This window comes from Pan troglodytes, chromosome 5 (assembly GCF_028858775.2).
Source record: "Pan troglodytes isolate AG18354 chromosome 5, NHGRI_mPanTro3-v2.0_pri, whole genome shotgun sequence".
NCBI classification, from domain to species: domain Eukaryota; kingdom Metazoa; phylum Chordata; class Mammalia; order Primates; family Hominidae; genus Pan; species Pan troglodytes.
In genome coordinates, this window is record NC_072403.2 from 97,936,257 (window position 1) to 97,958,947 (window position 22,691).

The window sequence follows — 22,691 nt, forward strand, 5'->3', positions numbered from 1 at the left end:
CACACACATTGTCTCTGCTCCAGTTCACACACATTGTCTCTGCTCTGTTGGCTCACATTAGTGGCACGGGATGGCAGCCAAGCCTACAGCTACTTCAACTGCTGATGAAACATCTTCTTTAGCTCCTCCTAATCCTATGCCAGGTATGTGGCCTAAATCTATGACAAAGAGTGTTAGCTTCCTCTGCAAGTCACCCACAATGTTGAAATTGAGGCCTGAATGTAGCAAAAGATAGATACAAGTTTTAGTTCATATTCATGAGCTTCAGCTCATCCTTGCAGGTTTCAGTTCATTCTTGCTCTCCCCACTTCACATTTCCCATTCATCCTTCTTTCCAGTCCAGCATCAGATATAGAAGCAACATCCTTATATAGAATCGTTACTAGCTCTCACAATTGCTAGGGGCTCAATGTCAAACCCTTATGATAAACTTTATTCTATATCACTTATAGTGGATCTCTTTTCTGATTGAATCCTGATACAGGGAGGCAATTAGGGTTTGAACTAATAGGCCATGATAAAGAGTGTGGATTTTATTCTTAATGCATTAAGAGTCTTTTGGATAGTTTTTGGCAGCATGCAGTAATGTGAATGAATTGAGGACAGTCATAGGTATAAGCAAGGTGAGCCGTTCTATATCAATAGTCTAAATGAGAAATGGTAGTAAATTGGACTAGGAAGATGGCAGTGTAGCTAGAAAGAAATGGATATATTAATACATTATTTGAGGTAGGGATAGTATGACTAGCTGATGAATTGGATTTGGGTGATAAGGTAAAGAAAAGAATCAAGAATGACTTCTAGGTTTTCAGCTTGAGCAAGTAGGTGGATAATAATGCCATTCATTAGCTCTAAAAGACTGGAGGAAAACAGACAGAAAGTTCTGTTTTGGAATTGTTAAATCTGAGAAGCATATTTGAGATCTGAGTAGTCAATAAGATATAAGAAATCTGGATCATGAGAGAGTTCAGTGCTGAAAATACAAATCTGGAAATTTTCAGCATAGATATGTGAAGTCTAGAAATTGGATGAAGTCATTCAGGGAGAAAGTGAATAAATATTATGATTCAGTTATGGCATAATAATTGAGTAGAGAGCATTAGCTTATTTTTTTAACAGTTCGCCATGCACTCATAGGTCACTGGTGATTAAACAAGACAATTCCAAGTACCCCTCCACCCACATTATAATTCTTTGACTTTCAGAATAGGTATTGAATGATATAAGGTAATGATAATGGTAACTCCAATATAAATAACCATTATTAATATTAATTAACTTTATAAGAGAAACAATCATGATATAATTGATGTTATTCACTATTCCTTGCCTTATTAGAAAGGTATGTGATACGGCTTACATAGATAGAAGTATATTAAGCATCAAAATTATAACAGCCAGGGACTATTAGAGTTTCTGGTTTTTGTCCTGGGAATAAAGGCAACGTGTGTTTGTTTGAAAAGCTGTCCTAAAGTTGACTTAGAAAAAAATACCAGCTTACTCTCGTTTACTGTCTACAGAAGCAATTCACTTCATGCCAGATGTTAGTCTTGGGTGAATGGGCAAGTTGCTCTTTCCAGTTCTGCACTAAGATTATAAAAATGTAGCACCACTTGAAACCAGTCCTGTAGCTTCTTGTATTCAATGACAGACTTAGGGATAAGTATAAAAGCAATTACTGGGGGGACCAGAATCTTGACTTTCCATTTTGGCATTGGCAGGATTATATATCACCGAGGAGATGCAATGTAGTGAGGCTTTGGAGTCAGAGTTCTGGGTGAAAATTTTGGGTCTATTACCATCTGGTTGTGTGACCCTAGGGTAAGTTGTCCATCCCCTTTGAGTCCCAGTTTCTTCACCAAAATGAGAATAACAATAACTAACTTCTAGAAATATTTTACTAAATGAAATACTGTGCCTAGTACACTCTTTGCAAATACTCAAGGTTCACCAGCTATCATTTATTGTTCATGTTTAGCCAGTTATATCTATTCTGTTTAAGTCTCTGATCTTCCATCATACCTCAAATCCCACAGATGACCTTCTCTTCTTCCTCCTTCTCCTCTTCCTCCTCTTCTCCTCCCGCCCCCTTCTTCATCTCCTTGAGGCATGTGTTAGTTATCTATTTGTAGCCTCTCAGTTTTAGATCTATCCTTCATTGCCCTCCTTGTGATTCTGAAGCATTTTTTCATTATCAGCTGGCACAATGTTAAATTTTGTCACTAGAGGGCACTGGAGGTATGCTGGAGGATGAAAGGGCTTTTCTTCTGGTTCCTAGTGTGCTCTGCGCGATTGCTATTGCAGTGCATGAGTCAGGAGCATATAGGACAATTGGCTGATACTTACTTCCCCATGGGCAGCATTCCCTAGCACCCCAGGGGATTGCTTCCTATTGGGCCACCCCTATGGGTAGTTTCTCAGTGAGCTCTGCAGCATGGCATCTTTCTGTGGGCAGCTTCACCTAGCAACAAGGAAGTAGTTTCCCAGCTCACCATCTCTGTGGGAGGCTTTGCAGTGAGTTCTGAGGTACAACACCTTGTTGAGGGCTTCCTTCAGCATCCCAGAAGGCAGCTTCTCAGTAAGTTCTACCAGCATGGCATCTGCATGAACTTCTCCACCATCCACACACAGGTGGATGGTGTCCTTCCCAGTGAAAGTTTGGATTTCAGCTCTGGAGGCCTCTTCTGTATTTGATGCATGCCTAGGTGCTGTGCTTCAGTGCTAGAGGTATTGATTGCTATGTATGTTTTCTGTGTATTTATCCTTTAAGCTTGTCTTTATCTATTAGTAGGTAATTCCCATTTATAGTTAATAATTTTTTATATTAAACTTCCCCTGTTCAAATTACTGTGTGGTTCTGTCTCCTGATCGGAATCTGATAGATATAAGATACAACTTACATGCAATGAAATGCTCAGATCTTAAGTGAACTCTTCCCTTTCACTCAGCACAATGTTGAGATTCATCCTTGTTGCATGCATATCTATGTCTCTATTATCTATCTATCTAATTATCTATTTATAATCTATTTTTCCTTTATATTACCGACTAGTATTTCATTGTATAACTATATCACATTTTGCTGATCCATTCACCTGTTGATAGACATCAGGGTTGTTTCTAGTTTTTGGCTATTATATGTAAAGTTGCCATGAAACTTCTTGTGGAATCTTTTTGCTGTCATAAGATTTCATTTCCCTTAAACAAATACCTAGGAGTAGAACTTCTGGGATGTGGGGGGTGATGTATGTTTCATTTTTTTATGGAACTTCCAGTTTTTCAAAGTGGTTGCATCGTTATATTCTCCTATTATGAATGTCTGAGATCCTGGTTGCTCTGTGTCCTCTTCAATATGTTGTGTTTTCACAGCTCTTCTTTGAGACAGCAAGGGCTGATAACCCAGATTAGATGAAAGCTGGTGTGCTGTCCTTGGCCTGCTTGCTCTCAGATTTGTTCTTTGTCTTTTCACATTCCTCATGACCGTTCTGCAGTCCATTCTTTGGGAAGGATTACCTACTTACAACTCTACTATTTTATAACTTTACCATCCTCTATGCTCCAACCACTTTTCTTTTTGATTTTTCTATTATAACTTTTATTTTTTAATTTTTAATTTTAAATATTTTTTATTATTTTATTTCAATAGGTTTTTGGGGAACAGTTGGTGCTTGGTTACACGAATAAATTATTTGATGGTGATTCTGAGATTTCGGTGTACCCATTACCCAAGCAGTGTACACTGTAGCCAATGTGCAGTATTTTATCCCTCCTCCCTCCCACAACCCTTTCCCGCATAGTCCCCAAAGTCCATTGTATCATTCTTATGCCTTTGCATCCTCATAACTTAGCTCCCACTTATGAGTGAGATCATACAATGTTTGGTTTCCCATTCTTGAGTTACTTCACTTAGAATAATGGTCTCCAATTCCATCCAGGTCGCTGCAAATGCCATTATTTCATTCCTTTTTATGGCTGAGTAGTGTTCCATGGTATACATACATGCCACAATTTCTTTATTCACTCGTTGATTGATGGGCATTTGGGCTGGTACCACATTTTTGCAATTGCAGATTTTGTGGCTATAAATATGCATATGCAAGTATCTTTTTCGTATAATGTCTTCTTTTCCTCTGGGGAGATACCTAGTAGTGAGATTGCTAGATCAAATGGTAGTTCTACTTTTAGTTCTTTAAGGAATCTCCACACTGTCTTCCATAGTGGTTGTACTAGTTTACATTCCTACCAACAGTGTAGAAGTGTTCCCTTTTCATCACATCCACGCCAACATCGATTATTTTTTGATTTTTTGATTATGGCCATTCTTGTAGGAGTAAGGTGGTAGTGCGTTGTGGTTTTGCATTTCCCTGATCATTAGTGATATTGAGCATTTTTTCATATGCTTGTTGGTCATTCTTTTTTCATATGCTTGTTGGTCATTCGTATATCTTTTGTTGAGAGTTGTCGATTCATGTCTTTAGCCCACTTTTTGATGGGGTTGTTTACTTTTTTCTTGCTAATTGGTTTGAGTCCCTTGTAGATTCTGGATATTAGTCTTTTGACGGATGTATAGACTGTGAAGGTTTTCTCTCATTCTGTGGGTTGTCTGTTTACTCTGCTGACCATTTCTTTTGCTGTGCAAACATTCTTTAGTTTAATTAAGTCCCACCTATTTAGCTTTGTTTTTTGTTGCATTTGCTTTTGGGTTCTTGGTCATGAAATTTTTGCCTAAGCCATTGTCTATAAGGGTTTTCCTGATGTTACATTCTTGAATTTTTATAGTTTCAGGTCTTAGATTTAAGTCCTTGATTTATCTTGAATTGATTTTTGTGTAAGATGGGAGATGAGGATCCAGTTACATTCTGCTACATGTGGCTTGCCAATTATCACAGCACCATTTGTCGAATAGGGTGCCTTTTTTCCACTTTATTTTTTTGTTTGCTTTGTCAAAGATCAGTTGGCTGTAAGTATGTGGGTTTATTTCTGGGTTCTCTATTCTCTTCCACTGGTCTGTGTGTCTATTTTTATACCAGTACCATGCTGTTTTGGTGACTATGGCCTTATTGTATAGTTTGAAGTCGGGCAATGTAATGCCTCCAGATTTGTTCTTTTTGCTTAGTCTTGCCTTGGCTATGCAGGCTCTTTTTTGGTTCCACATGAATTTTAGAATTGCTTTTTTCTAGTTCTGTGAAGAATGATAGTGGTATTTTGATGGGAATTGCATTGAATTTGTAGATTGCTTTTGGCAGTATGGTCATTTTCACAATATTGATTTGACTTATCCACAAGCATGGGATGTGTTTCCATTTGTTTGTGTCATCTATAATTTTTTCAGCAATGTTTATTGCATTCTACATTATTATAGTGATTTGTAACTATGTCCCTGTTTCTCTTCTGCTAGAGTGTCAGCTCTTTGACAGCATGGACTATGGTTTATTTATTTTAGTTTTCTACAATGTATGATGTGGGACATTGCAAATATTAAGTGTTCAATTCATGTTTGTTTACACCTATTCATATGCTTAAAACAATTTGGATTCATAGTGACCCCCTCCTTTAGATGCTTGGACTGAAATTGTAAGATAATACATGTGTGTTATATTTTATTTTAATTTTATGGATACATAGTAGGTGTATATATTTATGGGATACATGAGATATTTTGATACAGGCATACAATGTGTCATAATCACACAAGGTAAATGGGATATCTGTCACCTCAAGCTTTTTTTTTTTTCTTTTCTTTTCTTTTTTTTTATACTTTAAGTTTTAGGGTACATGTGCACAACGTGCAGGTTAGTTACATATGTATACATGTGCCATGTTGGTGTGCTGCACCCATTAACTCTTCATTTAACATTAGGTATATCGCCTAATGCTATCCCTCCCCCCACCCCACAACAGGTCCCAGTGTGTGATGTTCCCCTTCCTGTGCCCATGTGTTCTCATTGTTCAATTCCCACCTATGAGTGAGAACATGCAGTGTTTGGTTTTTTGTCCTTGTGATAGTTTGCTGAGAATGATGGTTTCCAGCTTCATCCATGTCCTTACAAAGAACAGGAACTCATCATTTTTTATGGCTGCATAGTATTCCATGGTGTATATGTGCCACATTTTCTTAATCCAGTCTGTCATTGTTGGACATTTGGGTTGGTTCCAAGTCTTTGCTATTGTGAATAGTGCTGCAATAAACATACGTGTGCATGTGTCTTTGTAGCAGCATGTTTTGTAATCCTTTGGGTATATGCCCAGTAATGGGATGGCTGGGTCAAATGGTATTTCTAGTTCTAGATCCCTGAGGAATCACCACACTGACTTCCACAATGGTTGAACTAGTTTACAGTCCCACCAGCAGTGTAAAAGTGTAAAAGTGTTCCTATTTCTCCACATCCTCTCCAGCACCTGTTGTTTCCTGATTTTTTAATGATCGCCATTCTAACTGGTGTAAGATGGTATCTCATTGTGGTTTTGATTTTGCATTTCTCTGATGGCCAGCATTTTTTCATGTGTCTTTTGGCTGCATAAATGTTTTCTTTTGAGAAGTGTCTGTTCATATCCTTTGCCCACTTTTTGATGGGGTTGTTTGATTTTTTCTTGTAAATTTGTTTGAGTTCATTGTAGATTCTGGATATTAGCCCTTTGTTAGATGAGTAGGTTGCAAAAATTTTCTCCCATTCTGTAGGTTGCCTGTTCACTCTGATGGTAGTTTCTTTTGCTGTGCAGAAGCTCTTTAGTTTAATGAGATCCCATTTGTCAATTTTGGCTTTTGTTGCTATTGCTTTTGGTGTTTTAGACATGAAGTCCTTGCCCATGCCTATGTCCTGAATGGTATTGCCTAGATTTTCTTCTAGGGTTTTTATGGTTTTAGGTCTAACATTTAAGTCTTTAATCCATCTTGAATTAATTTTTGTATAATGCGTAAGGAAGGGATCCAGTTTCAGCTTTCTACATATGACTCAAGCTTTTATTGTGTGGGTGTGTGGGTGTTACAAACATTCCAATTATATTATTTTCGTTATTTAAAAATGTACAATAAATTATTACTGACTTTAGTCACCCTGTTGTACTAGCAAATATTAGATCTTATTTATTCTATTGAACTCTATTTTTGTACCCATTAACCATCCCCACTCTCCTACTCCCACTCCCCTTCCTAGCCTCTGGTAAACATAATTCTACTCTTTATCTCCATGAGTTCAAGTATGGTTATTGTTTTAGCTCCTGCAAATAAATGAGAACCTGTAAAGTTTGTCTTTCTGTGCCTGGCTTATTTCACTGAACATAATGACCTCCAGTTTCATCTATGCTGTTGTAAATGACAGAATCTCATTCTTTTCTATGGCTGAATAGTACTTTATTGTGTATATGTACCCTATTTTCTTTTTCAATTCATCTATTGATGGACACTTAGGTTGCTTCCAAATATTGGCTATTGTGAATAGTGCTGCAGTTAACATGGGAGTGCAGATATCTCTTTGATATACTGATTTCCTTTCCTTTGGATATGTACCCAGCAGTGGGATTGCTGGATCATATAATAGCTCTATTTATTGATTTTGAGGAACTTCCAAACTGTTCTTTGACTAATTGACATTCCCCACAAGAATGTAGGAAGATTCTCATTTCTCCACATTCTTGTCAGCATTTGTTGTTGCCTGTCTTTTGGATAAAAGCCATTTTAACTTGGGTGAGATGATATCTCATTGCGGTTTTGATTTGCATTTCTCTGAAGATCAATGATGTTGAGCACCTTTGCATATGCCTGTTTGCCATTTATATATCTTCTTTCAAGGAATGTCTATTCAAATCTTTTGCCCATTTTTGATCAGATTATTAGATTTTTTTCCTATAGAGTTGTTTGAACTCCTTATGTATTCTAGTTATTAATCCCTTGTCAGCTGACTAGTTTGCAAATATTTTCTCCCATTTTATGGGTTGTCTCTTCACTTTATTGATTGTTTCCTTTGCTATGCAGAAGCTTTTTAACTTGATGTGATCCCATTTGTCCATTTTTGCTTTGGTTGCCTGTGCTCATGGTACATTACTCAAGAAATCTTTACCCGTTCCAATGTCCTGGGAAGTTTTCCCAAAGTTTTCTTTGATCACATTCATAGTTTGAGGTCTTATATTTAAGTTCTTAATCCGTTTTGATTTGCTTTTCATATATGGTTTCATTCTTCTGCATATGGATACCCAATTTTCCCAGCACCATTTTTTGAAGAGACTATCCTTTTCCCAATGTATGTTATTGGTATCTTTGTTGAAAATAAATTCACTGTAGGTGTATGGATTTGTTTCTGAGTTCTCTATTCTGTTCCACTGGTCTACATGTCTGTTTTTATGCCAGTATCTTGCTGTTTTGGTTACTATAGCTCCGTAGTGTAATTTGAAGTCAGGTAATGTGATTCCTTCGGTTTTGTTCTTTTTGCTCAGGATAGCTTTGGCTGTTCTGGGTCTATTGTGGTTCCATATACATTTTGGGATTGCTGTTTTCTATTTCTGTGAACAATGTCATTGGTATTTTGATAGGAATTGCATTGAATCTGTAGATTTCTTTGGATAGTATGGATATTTTAACAATATTGAGTCTTCCAATCCATGAACATGGAATATCTTTCCTTTTTTTTTTTTGGTGTCTTCTTTAATTTCTTGCATCAATGTTTTGTAGTTTTCATTATGGAGATCTTTCACTTCTTTGGTTAAGTTTATTCCTAGGTATTTAATTTTATTTATAGCTATTGTAAATGCAATTACTTTCTTGATTTCCATTTCAGATTGTTTGCCATTGGCATATAGAAATGCCACTGATTTTTGTATGTTGATTTTGAATCCTGCAACTTTTCTGAATTTGTTTATCAGTTCTTATAGTTTTTTTGGTGGAGTCTTTAAGTTTTTCTAAATATAAAATCATATTACTTGCAAGCAAGGATAATTTGACTTCATCCTTCCCAGTTTGGATGTGCTTTATTTTTTTCTCTTGTATGATTGCTCTAGGTAGGACTTCCAGTACTATGTTGAATAACAGTGGCAAAAGTGGGCATCCTTATTGTCTCCCCAATCTTTCAGTTTTTCCCCATTCAGTATGATACTGACTATGAGTCTGCTGTATATGGGTTTTCTTATGTTGAGGTATGTTCCATCTAACTCTAGTTTTTAGAGTTTTCTTTTTAAATCATAAAGCGATGTTAAATTTTGTCAAATTCTTTTCAACATCAGTTGCAATGATCTTACGTTTCTTGTCCTTCATTCTGTTGATATGATGTGTCACACTGATTGATTTGCATATGTTGAACCAAGGATGGTTCAATGTGTTACATTTATCCCTTGCATCCCTGGGATAAATCCCACTTGGTCACAATGAATGATCTTTTTAATATGTTGTTGAATTCAGTTTGCTAGTATTGAGGATTTTTTGCATCAGTACTCATCAGGGATACTGGCCTGTAGTTTTATTTTTAAATGTGTCTTTGTCTGCTTTTATTATCAGGATAATACTTGCCTTGTAGAATGAGTTTGGAAGTATTCCCTTCCCCTCTATTTTTTGGGATAGTTTGAATAGGACTGGTATTAGTTCTTCTTCATTGCTTGCTAAAATTCAGCAGTGAAGCCATTGGGTCCCAGACTCATGTATGTTATTTTAAGCTGATAAATTTGTGGTAATGTTACTCAGCAATAGATAACTAATATAATCTGTAACAGGCTCTGTTCCCTTTCTGCTTTTAGGTTAGGTTAATTGAATGATCTAGGATTATCAACCGTGGCTCAATACCATGCTCTTATCAATGGAGCTTGAGCTTGATCATGCAAAAATTCCCCAGGGATTCATAGTCAAGTAGCATAGGTGCTTGAAAGTAATTAAATAAGCAAATTTATTAGATTTTATATTCAGAATATAAATGTATTCAGAATATAAATATATGACACTTAGATATAAGAAGTAAATGTTTGTTCCTCTTTCCCTGCACTTGCAGAAAAAATAGAAACTATTCTTTTTTATATTAATGCTAGATACGGATTTTTACAAGATTCTTATACATATACATATGGATATGTATAATCCTGAAAGCCAGGATTATAATGCAACAGTCAGAAGTGAGAAGCCACACTAGGTTGAGATGTCCTATTTTTTTTTTTTTCTCTGAGACATGATCTCGCTCTGTCACTCAGGATGGAGTGCAGTGGTGTGAGCATAGCATAGCTCACTGCAGCCTCAGCCTCCTGGGCTCAACTGATTCTGCCATCTCAGTCTTCTAAGTAACTGGGACCGCAGGTGTGTGTCACCATGCCTGGCTAATTTTTTTTTTTTTATTATACTTTAAGTTTTAGGGTACATGTGCACAAGGTGCAGGTTTGTTACATATGTATACATGTGCCATGTTGGTGTGCTGCACCCATTAACTCGTCATTTAGCATTAGGTATGTCTCCTAATGCTATTCCTCCCCCTCCCCCCACCCCACAACAGTCCCCCCCGGTGTGTGATGTTCCCTTCCCTTTCCTGTGCCCATGTGTTTTCACTGTTCACTTCCCACCTATGAGTGAGAACATGCGGTGTTTGGTTTTTTGTCCTTGCAATAGTTCGCTGAGAATGATGGTTTCCAGCTTCATCCATGTCCTTACAAAGGACAGGAACTCATCCTTTTTTTATGGCTGCATAGTATTCCATGGTGTATATGTGCCACATTTTCTTAATCCAGTCTATCATTGTTGGACATTTGGGTTGGTTCCAAGTCTTTGCAATTCTGAATAGTGCAGCAATAAACATATGTGTGCATGTGTCTTTATAGCACCATGATTTATAAACCTTTGGGTATATGCCCAGTAAAGGGATGGCTGGGTCAAATGGTATTTCTAGTTCTAGATCCCTGAGGAATCACCACACCGACTTCCACAACGGCTGAACTAGTTTACAGTCCCACCAACAGTGTAAAAGTGTTCCTATTTCTCCACATCCTCTCCAGCACCTGTTGTTTCCTGACTTTTTAATGATTGCCATTCTAACTGGTGTGAGATGGTATCTCATTGTGGTTTTGATTTGCATTTCTCTGATGGCCAGTGATGATGAGCATTTTTTCATGTGTTTTTTGGCTGCAGAAATGTCTTCTTTTGAGAAGTGTCTGTTCATATCCTTTGCCCACTTTTTGATGGGGTTGTTTGTTTTTTTCTTGTAAATTTGTTTGAGTTCATTGTAGATTCTGGATACAAGCACTTTGTCAGATGAGTAGGTTGCAAAAATTTTCTCCCATTCTGTAGGTTGCCTGTTCACTCTGATGGTAGTTTCTTTTGCTGTGCAGAAGCTCTTTAGTTTAATGAGATCCCAATTGTCAATTTTGTCTTTTGTTGCCATTGCTTTTGGTGTTTTAGACATGAAGTCCTTGCCCATGCCTATGTCCTGAATGGTATTGCATAGGTTTTCTTCTAGGGTTTTTATGGTTTTAGGTCTAACATGTAAGTCTTTAATCCATCTTGAATCAATTTTTGTATAAGGTGTAAGGAAGGGATCCAGTTTCAGCTTTCTGTATATGGCTAGCCAGTTTTCCCAGCACCATTTATTAAATAGGGAATCCTTTCCCCATTGCTTATTTTTCTCAGGTTTGTCAAAGATCAGATAGTTGTAGATATGCAGTGTTGTTTCTGAGGGCTCTGTTCTGTTCCATTGGTCTATATCTCTGTTTTGGTACCAGTACCGTGCTGTTTTGGTTACTGTAGCATTGTAGTATAGTTCAAAGTCAGGTAGCGTGATGCCTCCATCTTTGTTCTTTTGGCTTAGGATTGACTTGGCAATCTGGGCTCTTTTTTGGTTCCATATGAACTTTAAAGTAGTTTTTTTCCAATTCTGTGAAGAAAGTCATTGGTAGCTTGATGGGATGGCATTGAATGTATAAATTACCTTGGGCAGTATGGCCATTTTCACGATATTGATTCTTCCTACCCATGAGCATGGAATATTCTTCCATTTGTTTGTATCCTCCTTTATTTCATTGAGCAGTGGTTTGTAGTTCTTGAAGAGGTCCTTCACATCCCTTGTAAGTTGGATTCCTAGGTATTTTATTCTCTTTGAAGCAATTGTGAATGGGAGTTCACTCATGATTTGGCTCTCTATTTGTCTGTTATTGGTGTATAAGAATGCTTGTGATTTTTGCACATTGATTTTGTATCCTGAGACTTTGCTGAAGTTGCCTATCAGCATAAGGAGATTTTGGGCTGAGATGATGGGGTTTTCTGGATATACAATCATGTCATCTGCAAACAGGGACAATTTGACTTCCTCTTTTCCTAATTGAATACCCTTTATTTCCTTCTCCTGCCTGATTGCCCTGGCCAGAACTTCCAACACTATGTTGAATAGGAGTGGTGAGAGAGGGCATCCCTGTCTTGTGCCAGTTTTCAAAGGGAATGCTTCCAGTTTTTGTCCATTCAGTATGTTATTGGCTGTGGGTTTGTCATAGATAGCTCTTATTATCAATACCTGATTTATTGAGAGTTTTTAGCATGAAGCGTTGTTGAATTTTGTCAAAGGCCTTTCCTGCATCTATTGAGATAATCATGTGGTTTTTGTCTTTGGTTCTGTTTATATGCTGGATTATGTTTATTGATTTTCATATGTTGAACCAGCCTTGCATCCCAGGGATGAAGCCCACTTGATCATGGTGGATAAGCTTTTTGATGTGTTGCTGGATTCAGTTTGCCAGTATTTTATTGGGGATTTTTGCATCAATGTTCATCAAGGATATTGGTCTAAAATTCTCTTTTTTTGTTGTGTCTCTGCCAGGCTTTGGTATCAGGGTGATGCTGGCTTCATAAAATGAGTTAGAGAGGATTCCCTTTTTTTCTATTGATTGGAATAGTTTTAGAAGGAATGGTACCAGCTCCTCCTTGGACCTCTGGTAGAATTCGGCTGTGAATCCATCTGGTCCTGGACTCTTTTTGGTTGGTAAGCTATTAATTATTGCCTCAATTTCAGATCCTGTTATTGGTCTATTCAGAGATTCAACTTCTTCCTGGTTTAGTCTTGGGAGGGTGTATGTGTTGAGGAAGTTATCCATTTTTTCTAGATTTTCTAGTTTATTTGCATAGAGGTGCTTATAGTATTCTCTGATGGTAGTTTGTATTTCTGTGGGATCGGTGGTGAAATCTCCTTTGTCATTTTTTGTTGTGTCTATTTGATTCTTCTCTCTTTTCTTCTTTATTTGTCTTGCTAGTGGTCTATCAATTTTGTTGATCTTTTCAAAAAACCGGCTCCTGGATTCATTGATTTTTTGAAGGGTTTTTTTCGTCTCTATTTCCTTCAGTTCTGCTCTGATCTGTTATTTCTTGCCATCTGCTAGCTTTTGAATGTGTTTGCTCTTGCTTCTCTAGTTCTTTTAATTGTGATGTTAGGGTGTCAATTTTAGATCTTTCCTGTTTTGTCTTGTGGGCATTTAGTGCTATAAATTTCTCTCTACACACTGCTTTGTATGTGTCCTAGAGATTCTGGTATGTTGTGTCTTTGTTCTCGTTGGTTTCAAAGAACATCTTTATTTTTGCCTTCATTTCGTTATGTACGCAGTAGTCATTCAGGAGCAGGTTGCTCAGTTTCCATGTAGTGGTGTGGTTTTGAGTGAGTTTCTTAATCCTGAGTTCTAGTTTGATTGCACTGTGGTCTGAGAGACAGTTTGTTATAATTTCTGTTCTTTTACATTTGCTGAGTTGTGCTTTATTTCCAACTATGTGGTCAATTTTGGAATAGGTGTGATGTGGTGCTGAAAAGAATGTATATTCTGTTGATTTGGGGTGGAGAGTTCTGTAGATGTCTATTAGGTCTGCTTGGTGCAGAGCTGAGTTCAATTCCTGGATATCCTTGTTAACTTTCTGTCTTGTTGATCCATCTAATGTTGACAGTGGGGTGTTGAAATCTCCCATTGTTATTGTGTGGGAGTCTAAGTCTGTTTGTAGGTCACTAAGGACTTGCTTCATGAATCTGGGTGCTCCTGTATTGGGTGCATATATATTTAGGATAGTTAGTTCTTCTTGTTGAATTGATCCCTTTACCATTATGTGATGGCCTTCTTTGTCTCTTTTGATCTTTGTTGGTTTCATGTCTGTTTTAACCGAGACTAGGATTACAACCCCTGCCTTTTTCTGTTTTCCATTTGCTTGGTAGATCTGCCTCCATCCCTTTATTTTGAGCCTATTTGTGTCTCTGCATGTGAGATGGTTTTCCTGAATACAGCACACTGATGGGTCTTGACTCTTCATCCAATTTGCCAGTCTGTGCCTTTTAATTGGAGCATTTAGCCCATTTACATTTAAGGTTAGTATTGTTATGTGTGAATTTGATCCTGTCATTATCATGTTAGCTGGTTATTTTGCTCCTTAATTGATGCAGTTTGTTCGTAGCCTCTATGGTCTTTACAATTTGGCATGTTTTTGCAGTGGCTGGTACCGGTTATTCCTTTGCATGTTTAGTGCTTCCTTCAGGAGCTCTTCTAGGGCAGGCCTGGTGGTGACAAAATCTCTCAGCATTTGCTTGTCTGTAAAGGATTTTATTTCTCCTTCACTTACGAAGCTTAGTTTGGCTGGATATGAAATTCTGGGTTGAAAATTCTTTTCTTTAAGAATGTTGAATATTGGCCCCCACTCTCTTCTGGCTTGTAAAGTTTCTGCTGAGAGATCCACTGTTAGTCTGATGGGCTTCCCTTTGTGGGTAACCTGACCTTTCTCTCTGGCTGCCTTTAACATTTTTTCCTTCATTTCAACTTTGGTGAATCTGACAATTATGTGTCTTGGAGTTGCTGTTCTTGAGGAGTATCTTTGTGGCATTCTCGGTATTTCCTGAATTTGATTGTTGGCCTGCCTTGCTACGTTGGGGAAGTTCTCCTGGATAATATCCTGCAGAGTGTTTTCCAACTTGGTTCCATTCTCCCCATCACTTTCAGGTACACCAATCAGACATAGATTTGGTCTTTTCACATAGTCCCATATTTCTTGGAGGATTTGTCCATTTCTTTTTGTTCTATTTTCTCTAAACTTCTCTTCCCACTTCATTTCATTACTTTCATCTTGCATCGCTGATACCCTTGCTTCCAGTTGATCACATCGGTTACTGAGGCCTGTGCATTTGTCACGTGGTTCTCATACTGTGGTTTTCAGCTCCATGAGTTCCTTTAAGGACTTCTCTGCATTGGTTATTCTAGTTATCCGTTCATCTAATTTTGTTTCAAAGTTTTTTACTTCTTTGCCATTGGTTCGAACTTCCTTCTTTAGCTCCGTGTAGTTTGATCTTCTGAAGCTTTCTTCTTTCAACTCGTCAAAGTCGTTCTCTGTCCAGCTTTGTTCCATTGCTGGTGAGGAGCTGGCATTCCTTTGGAGGAGGAGAGGCTCTCTGATTTTTAGAGTTTCTAGTTTTTCTGCTCTGTTTTTTCCCCGTCTTTGTGGTTTTATCTACCTTTGGTCTTTGATGATGGTGACATACAGATGGGGTTTTGGTGTGGATGTCCTTTCTGTTTGTTAGTTTTCCTTCTAACAGTCAGGACCTTCAGCTGCAGGTCTGTTGGAGTTTGCTGGAGGTCCACTCCAGACCCTCTTTGACTGGGTATCAGCAGCAGTGGCTGCAGAACAGCAGATATTGGTGAACCACAAATGCTGCTGCCTGATCATTCCTCTGGAAGTTTTGTCTCAGAGGAGTACCCGGCCGTGTGAGGTGTCAGCCTGCCTCTACTGGGGGTTGCCTCCCAGTTAGGCTCCTCGGGGGTCAGGGACTCACTTGAGGAGGTAGTGTGCCCATTCTCAGATCTCAAGCTATGTGGTGGGAGAACCACTACTCTTTTCAAAGCTGTCAGACAGGGACATTTAAGTCTGCAGAGGTTATTGCTGCCTTTTGTTTGTCTGTGCCCTGCCCCCAGAGGTGGAGCCTACAGAGGCAGGCAGGCCTCCTTGAGCTGTGGTGGGCTCCACCCAGTTCGAGCTTCCAGGTCGCTTTGTTTACCTACTCAAGCCTGGGCAATGGCGGACATGCCTCCCCGAGCCTCGCTGCCACCTTGCAGTTTGATCTCAGACTGCTGTGCTAACAATGAGTGAGGCTCCGTGGGCGTAGGACCCTCCGAGCCAGGTGCGGGATATAATCTCCTGGTGTGGCGGTTGTTAAGCCCATTGGAAAAGTGCAGTATTAGGGTGGGAGTGACCCGATTTTCCAGGTGCCGTCTGTCACCCCTTTCTTTGACTAGGAAAGGGAATTCCCTGACCCCTTGCACTTCCCAGGTGAGGCGATGCCTCGGCCTGCTTTGGCTCACACACAGTGTGCTGAACCCACTGTCCTGTACCCACTGTCTGGCACTCCCCAGTGAGATGAACCCAGTACCTCAGTTGGAAATGCAGAAATCACTCGTCTTCTGCATCGCTCACACTGGGAGGTGTGGACTGGAGCTGTTCCTATTCGGCCATCTTGGCTCCACCCTCCTGCCTGGCTAATGTTTTAAACTTTTTTGGTAGATACAGGGTCTTGCTGTTTGCCCAGGCTGGACTGGAACTCCTGGGCTCAAGCAGTCCTCTCACCTCAGCCTCCTAGAGTGCTAGAATTACAGTCATGAAACAGCACATGTGGCCCATATTGACTTCTTCTTCAGACAGTTGGAATCAATCTATTGTTAGCATGTTTGGGAAAGTTTAGATGCAAAGCTTTGTACCTCCCACATTCTGATGTATATAATGCTGTTTTCTCCTTTTTTTTTTTTTCTTTATTATATGCTTTGAGATTCTCAGGTCTGCTTCTTTTTCTGCCAGTGTTAACTGATGAAATCCCAGTACTTAAGTCTTAGCCTTCCAATCATGAATAAAGGAAGGCACTTCGATATAAGAAGGAAATGTTTGTTCCTCTTTCCCTGCACTTGCAGAGAAAAATAGAAACTATTCTCGCTTATATTAATGCTAGATAAAAATTCTTATAAGATACCTGGTCTTCAGAGATTGTTGCTAAATACTTTGACAGTAATGTTTGACCTCTGAAAAGTTAGTAACTAACTTTAATTGGTTGTTTTACTTAATAGTGTGTTTCATTGGAAATAATTTGGATGTAGACATCACTTTCTCATAAAAGGTGTATGATTTGTGAACTCTGGAAGTCTGAAGGAAAGCCTTGGTATTTCCTTTTTATTTCACATGGTTGAGGTAAAATAAAATTACTCTGCAGATGTATTATTTAAACAAAATGCTTGTGATTATCTTCAAATTTAAAAAAGAGCATCCTTATTAGTTTATCTTTTGCTATTTACTTATTTGAGGAAGTCTTTCTGTTGTTGTCACAAATAAATAATTACTTGGATGAATATGTAGTTCCTAGGTCACAGCTGTTTTATCTCATCATTCAGTAGACTTTGATTGCTTTACTGTCTTCTGGTGTATTTAGGGATGGGGAAAAATACGAAGTCAGATATTTTCTCCAGATGCTTATAGTGTTTTCTTTATCTTTGAAATTATGAAATGTTGCAAGCCTACATACATACGTATGTATACATCTATATATGTAATTTTTGCATTTTATTCTATTTTTTCGTAGGACTCTAAGAACACATAGGCTCAGATATTTTTGCAGCTAAGATATTTTCTTCTAGTTGATTATTACTCTGTTTTATTTATTTTTTCTTTTTGTTCAGCACATCAGAGAAAGAATTTTTTTTCTTTTATTGAAACATTTATAATCTTAGCTGGCTTTTTGTCCTTTACCTTCCAAATATATTATCTCCTCTCATTGTTTTCTCTTTGTTTTTCTTTTGTGCTTCTTGCTTTTCAATAATGATTTGCTGAGGGTGGGGTGGCTTTCTCTTCTATTTCAGAGGATAGAGTATGTAATATGTGGTTCAATAACATACTACTCTATCTTGAATGGTGATGCATTTAGTAGAAATTCCACCAGTATTTTCCAAGATCTTCTTTTACCATGGGGTTCCAAGTCCAAGCTTTCACAATTTTGTCTGTCTTCAAGAGTATTAGTCAGTGTGGTGATTCCTCAGGGATCTAGAACTAGAAATACCATTTGACCCAGCAATCCCATTACTGGGTATATACCCAAAGGATTCTAAATCATGCTGCTATAAAGACACATGCACACATATGTTTATTGTGGCACTATTCAGAATTGCAAAGACTTGGAACCAACCCAAATGTCCAACAATGATAGACTGGATTAAGAAAATGTGGCACATATACACCATGGAATACTATTCAGTCATAAAAAATGATGAGTTCATGTCCTTTGTAGGGACATGGATGAAGCTGGAAACCATCATTCTCAGCAAACTATTGCAAGGGCAAAAATCCAAACACCGCATGTTCTCACTCGTAGGTGGGAATTGAACAATGAGAACACATGGACACAGGAAGGGGAACATTACACACTGGGGCCTGTTGTGGGGTGGGGGGAGGGGGGAGGGAGAGCATTAGGAGATATACCTAATGTTAAATGACGAGTTAATGGGTGCAGCACACCAACATGGCACATGTATATGTATGTAACTAACCTGCACATTGTGCACATGTACCCTAAAACTTAAAGTCTAATAAAAAAAAAAGAAAGTTAAGAAGAAGCCTAAGTATTTTATTAGAAAGTTAAGAAGGAGCCTATCAGGTTTATCTTTTTTTTTTTTTTTTTTTTGAGACGGAGTCTTGCTGTCTTGCTGTATTGCCCAGGCTGGAGTACAGTGGTGCGTGTTCTCGGCTACTGCAATTTCCGCCTCCAGGGTGTAAGGATTCTCTTGCCCCAGCCTCCCGAGTAGCTTGGATTACAAGTGCTCACCACCATGCCCAATTTTTATAGTTTTAGTTGACCAGGCTGGCCTTGAACTCTTGACCTCAAGTGATCTGCCTGCCTCAGCCTCCCAAAGTGCTGGAATTACAGGCATGAGCCACAGCACCCGGCCCTCAGGTTTATCCTATCATGTAAAATCTGTCTACATATTAATTTGGAAGTTCAAATTCAATCATTTAAAATGCTTATGGAGGCCAGTAGCATTAGCTTATGCCTGTAATTCCAACACTTTAGGAGGTCGAGGCAGGAGGACTGCTTGAGGCCAGGAGTTGAGACCAGACTGAGCAACATAATGAGACTCTGTTGCTACAAAAAAATTAAAAAGATTAGCTGTGCATGGTGGCATATGCCTATAGACTTAGCTATTTGGGAGACTGAGACCAGAGGATTGCTTGAGCCCAAGCGTTCAAGGTTATAGTGAGCTACGATTATGCTATTGCATCCCAGCCTGGTTGACAAAGCCAGACCTCCTCTCTAAAAAAAAAAAAAAAGGATAAGTCTTCTAGAAATCATAGTGGTATATACATCACATTTTTTTTCCTGGACATCTCTGTGGAAATTTAGTAGACTGTAATTTATTTCTCATTCTTTCATTAGTGATTACAGCCTAAATATCTCACCTCTTATTTTTTTCCATTTATTTTGTTAATAAAATATTTCCTGTTAATATTCAAAAATATTAATAGAAAATATTTCTAATATTTCTGTTAGTGTTTTAAATGGTCTTAGCATATGTGCTTGGAATTAGTAATACTCACTATTTGATCTTTGAAACTTTTGCTTCCTAGGATAAAAATGTTAATCATGTTTATATAAATTTATTATTAATAAACAATAATGAATTGTTTTAAATAGTTGGATAAAGAATCCGTCATCAACTTTCTAAAAATCTTGCATAATTCTGGGAAAAAGATATGTCACACATTATCAAACATGTACTATATCAATTTGTGTGAATTTTAGATTAAGAAAAACAGATTATCTTGTATGTCTAGAATTATACTTTCTGTAGTGAGAATTCAAATGGAAAGAGTTCCTGAGATTCAGAGTTCAAAACCTTCTTGGAGAGAAAAGAAAGATGAAACAATACATGACGGTGTAATTGATTACAGATCCAAAAGAAAACAGAAAATTACTGGCAACTGTCCAGTAATTGATTATAGATCCAAAAGAAAATAGAAAGTTACCGGTAGCTTATTATGTATTTATTTTTAAGTTACAAGATAAAACTTGGTATTTTATTAATTAACATTTAAAAATAAAATCTTTTACTTTCTCTTTGGGGCTGTCTTAAGCCTATGTTCACATTACGTAGGGAAGAGAATACTTTTTCTAAGATAGTTTAGAAAATGGTTTGTGACTCAAGGATTTTTGACTGTCTTTATTTATAACAAAATCTTTAGTCTCTTTTATTTCTAAAACCAGCAAAAGACATTTCTGAAGCTGTATATCTCCTCAAATGTATTATTATTATTTTTTTAGCAAATAAAGAAATCAGTATTTGTGGGTCAGAATTTCTTTAGGTTTCATACTGCTGGGAAATAGTATATAATTTGGTATTGGATTGTAGTGATTTTTATACTCAGGATCTCATCTTCTGTCTGCTGCAGAAATGGCTCCCTCATTCCTCTCCAGACCCTCTTAAAGTGGCATTTGCAAGACACATGCATCTCGCCTTTAACTACTGTAAACTTACTTTACATCTGACTCTCTCATTGCAATATTATTAACCTAAGATAATCCTGTTTGTAAGGGAATCTACATGACACATGTATTTTAGTCTCAGTTGGACCCTCCATCTGATCAAATTCTGTTCTAGATTTGTTTCAATTTTGTGATAGCAAGAATGAAAACATTATGTAGTTTCTGCTCTCTTATTTTATCTTCAGCTGGTCTTGGTGACTTGTAAGCATTACCTTGAATTCACTGACATCACATATTCTACTCCTACTTACTAATCCTGATAAATGTTTTTCCAGTAAAAATATTCCTCTCCAATGAGGGCTGTCTGTTCAGCATCATTCATGTGGATTTTATTGATTGGCAGCTGAATCCAAAAGTATTTTCTCTCAGGACATAGTGCTGTGCAATTTCTCATTTGGTATGTTTTTGAATTCTTTTTGTCCAGTTAACAAACTATTTAACAAACTGCCCACAGAACAAAAGGCTTAAAACAACTGTTTATTACAGCTCTCTATTTTCTTGATCAGAAATTTGGAAATTTGGGTGGTACAACTGTTTCCTGTGGCATTAATGGAGGTCTCTTGGTGGTATTCAGCTGGCAGATGGGCTGATCTGCAGAGCCCAAGATGGCTTTACTTACATGTCTGCCACTTTGATGGACATGGCTGGAAGACTGACCTTAGCGACTCAAGGTAAGTAGACTCCTTCCATGAAGCTCAGGGCTCCTAGGGCAAGTATTCCAAGTGGCCCAGGAAGAAGCTGAAAGGCTCCCATGACCTCGTCTTAGAATTTGCGAACTGTCAGTTCTGTCACATTCTATTGGCCAAGCCACTCACTAAGGCTAGTCCAGATTCATGGAGAGGGAAATTAAAATCTAGCCTTCAATAAGAGGAGTAGCAAAGAATTTGTGGTCATCTTTAATTTACCACATTCTAAAATTTTAGTCTAAAATTTTGTGTTAACAGTGAGTGGCATGACACAATTTAAAGTGATTAATCTGCATTCCTGAATTCACATTTATTAGTGTGAGTTTTATTATTAATTTTATGAATCAAGTTGTAGAGATGATACATGTCCTATTGACTACTGTCATTTACCCAGGGTCTATAAGCCATGAGCCAGGACAGTGCTATGAGCATTATATAAATTGGCTCCAATCCTAAGAGAATTTTGCAGGGGGAGAACTATTATCTTCCTTTTGTAAGTGAGCACAGTGAGGCTCTGAGTAGTTAAGTAACTTGCAGTATAGAGATGTGTGGAACTGTTTGAGCTCAAGTTCCAACCCAGCCATTAACTACTAGTCTGACTTTTGAGTGAGTTCTTGAAGTTATTTTTGCTTTAGTTTCCTCTCTGTAAAAAGGGTGCTAATAATAAAACTCATACCATGAGAATATAATGGGCAAATATAGACAATAAGAGCAGGACTAGGCATTATGTAAATGCCCAATAAATGTTAGCTATTATTGTTATTAGCCTAGGTCACACAGCTAGTAAAAACGCTTACTGTGGCCGGGCATGGTGGCTCATGCCTATAATTGCAGCACTTGGGAGGCCAAGGCAGGTGGATCATGAGTTCAGGAGATCAAGACCATTCTGGCTAACACAGTGGAACCCCGTCTCTACTAAAAATACAAAAAATTAATCAGGCGTGGTGGCATGCCCCTGTAATCCCAGCTACTCAGGAGGCTGAGGCAGGAGAATCGCTTGAACCTGGGAGGTGGAGGTTGCAGTGAGCTGACATTGTGCCATTGCACTCCAGCCTGTGCGAGAGAGCAAGACCCTGCCTCTTAAAAAAAAAAAAAAAATGCTTACTGAATTCTGAATGCTACAACATGGATGAAAGTTTATAGGTCCAAAATACCCAAGATATCTTACTGACTTAAGAACTAAGAGTAGTTACAGTAAACTCACAACTTGTTGAATTTGCAGAAGTAATTATTAATATCTATTTTGTAATGATGTGCAAAAAACAGGTAAACAATGTTATCTCAAAGTAGGAAGCATCTTCAATAATGTTAAGCTCTTTTACCTCCCTAATTCATTCATGTATTCATTTAACAAATATTTTTGGGGCACCAACCATGTGCCAGGGCATAAGGCTAGCCCATGAGGCTAAAATGCTGAACATAGAAGCAGTATCACATCCTTCATGAGCACATCTTTTTTATAAGATTTGCCTTAGTTGACTCTTTTGATGTCTCATGGTTCAGGGCTGACCATGTTTATTTCTTG

The 22,691-nt window shown here is 38.0% G+C and overlaps 1 long non-coding RNA gene across 2 annotated transcripts in view; it reads left to right on the forward strand.

Moving 5' to 3' along the window:
• The first annotated feature begins 2,334 nt into the window (after positions 1-2,334).
• The window catches only part of LOC104006898 (uncharacterized), a 76,735-nt gene continuing 56,378 nt past the window's right edge, over positions 2,335-22,691 (forward strand). For both annotated transcript variants that reach the window (XR_010158102.1, XR_001718569.4), the window contains exon 1: positions 2,335-2,578. This is a non-coding gene — a long non-coding RNA (uncharacterized LOC104006898). The remainder of the gene's footprint in view (positions 2,579-22,691) is intronic.